This window comes from Schistocerca americana, unplaced genomic scaffold, assembly GCF_021461395.2.
Source record: "Schistocerca americana isolate TAMUIC-IGC-003095 unplaced genomic scaffold, iqSchAmer2.1 HiC_scaffold_1265, whole genome shotgun sequence".
Lineage (NCBI taxonomy): Eukaryota > Metazoa > Arthropoda > Insecta > Orthoptera > Acrididae > Schistocerca > Schistocerca americana.
In genome coordinates this window covers 7,501-10,000 of record NW_025725336.1, presented here as the reverse complement: position 1 = coordinate 10,000, position 2,500 = coordinate 7,501, and positions in this window count along the sequence as shown.

Genomic DNA, 2,500 nt, shown 5'->3' with positions numbered 1-2,500 from the left:
TCGTACCGTAACCTAACCTATGTCGTACCGTAACCTAACCTATGTCGTACCGTAACCTAACCTATGTCGTACCGTAACCTAACCTATGTCGTACCGTAACCTAACCTATGTCGTACCGTAACCTAACCTATGTCGTACCGTAACCTAACCTATGTCGTACCGTAACCTAACCTATGTCGTACCGTAACCTAACCTATGTCGTACCGTAACCTAACCTATGTCGTACCGTAACCTAACCTATGTCGTACCGTAACCTAACCTATGTCGTACCTTAACCTAACCTATGTCGTACCTTAACCTACCCTATGTCGTACCTTAACCTAACCTATGTCGTACCTTAACCTAACCTATGTCGTACCTTAACCTAACCTATGTCGTACCTTAACCTAACCTATGTCGTACCTTAACCTAACCTATGTCGTACCTTAACCTAACCTATGTCGTACCTTAACCTAACCTATGTCGTACCTTAACCTAACCTATGTCGTACCTTAACCTAACCTATGTCGTACCTTAACCTAACCTATGTCGTACCTTAACCTAACCTATGTCGTACCTTAACCTAACCTATGTCGTACCTTAACCTAACCTATGTCGTACCTTAACCTAACCTATGTCGTACCTTAACCTAACCTATGTCGTACCTTAACCTAACCTATGTCGTACCTTAACCTAACCTATGTCGTACCTTAACCTAACCTATGTCGTACCTTAACCTAACCTATGTCGTACCTTAACCTAACCTATGTCGTACCTTAACCTAACCTATGTCGTACCTTAACCTAACCTATGTCGTACCTTAACCTAACCTATGTCGTACCTTAACCTAACCTATGTCGTACCTTAACCTAACCTATGTCGTACCTTAACCTAACCTATGTCGTACCTTAACCTAACCTATGTCGTACCTTAACCTAACCTATGTCGTACCTTAACCTAACCTATGTCGTACCTTAACCTAACCTATGTCGTACCTTAACCTAACCTATGTCGTACCTTAACCTAACCTATGTCGTACCTTAACCTAACCTATGTCGTACCTTAACCTAACCTATGTCGTACCTTAACCTAACCTATGTCGTACCTTAACCTAACCTATGTCGTACCTTAACCTAACCTATGTCGTACCTTAACCTAACCTGTATTGCGCCTTAACCTAACCTGTATTGCGCCTTAACGTAACCTGTATTGCGCCTTAACGTAACCTGTATTGCGCCTTAACGTAACCTGTATTGCGCCTTAACGTAACCTGTATTGCGCCTTAACGTAACCTGTATTGCGCCTTAACGTAACCTGTATTGCGCCTTAACGTAACCTGTATTGCGCCTTAACGTAACCTGTATTGCGCCTTAACGTAACCTGTATTGCGCCTTAACGTAACCTGTATTGCGCCTTAACGTAACCTGTATTGCGCCTTAACGTAACCTGTATTGCGCCTTAACGTAACCTGTATTGCGCCTTAACGTAACCTGTATTGCGCCTTAACGTAACCTGTATTGCGCCTTAACGTAACCTGTATTGCGCCTTAACGTAACCTGTATTGCGCCTTAACGTAACCTGTATTGCGCCTTAACGTAACCTGTATTGCGCCTTAACGTAACCTGTATTGCGCCTTAACGTAACCTGTATTGCGCCTTAACGTAACCTGTATTGCGCCTTAACGTAACCTGCATTGCGCCTTAACGTAACCTGCATTGCGCCTTAACGTAACCTGTATTGCGCCTTAACGTAACCTGCATTGCGCCTTAACGTAACCTGCATTGCGCCTTAACGTAACCTGTATTGCGCCTTAACGTAACCTGTATTGCGCCTTAACGTAACCTGTATTGCGCCTTAACGTAACCTGTATTGCGCCTTAACGTAACCTGTATTGCGCCTTAACGTAACCTGTATTGCGCCTTAACGTAACCTGTATTGCGCCTTAACGTAACCTGTATTGCGCCTTAACGTAACCGATATTGCGCCTTAACGTAACCTATATTGCGCCGTAACGTAACCTATATTGCGCCGTAACGTAACCCACATTGCCCCTTAACGTAACCTATATTGCGCCGTAACGTAACCTATATTGCGCCGTAACGTAACCCACATTGCCCCTTAACGTAACCCACATTGCCCCTTAACGTAACCCACATTGCCCCTTAACGTAACCCAACACACGTTGGGCCTTAACCCAACACACGTTGGGCCTTAACCCAACACACGTTGGGCCTTAACCCAACACACGTTGGGCCTTAACCCAACACACGTTGGGCCTTAACCCAACACACGTTGGGCCTTAACCCAACACACGTTGGGCCTTAACCTGCTCTGTAATTGTCATACGACGCGTTAAATTAGTGTAGTGTTGCCTAACTGCAACCCCCGCAATATAGTTTGCTACTCGCACTGCCCGGTCCCCAGTGTATCGCTTCATGTTAAACACCTTGCAGCTATACACTGTAATGTGGATGGCAGCAGGACGTACATGCTCAATGCCCTTTGCAGTTGTTCATTGGCA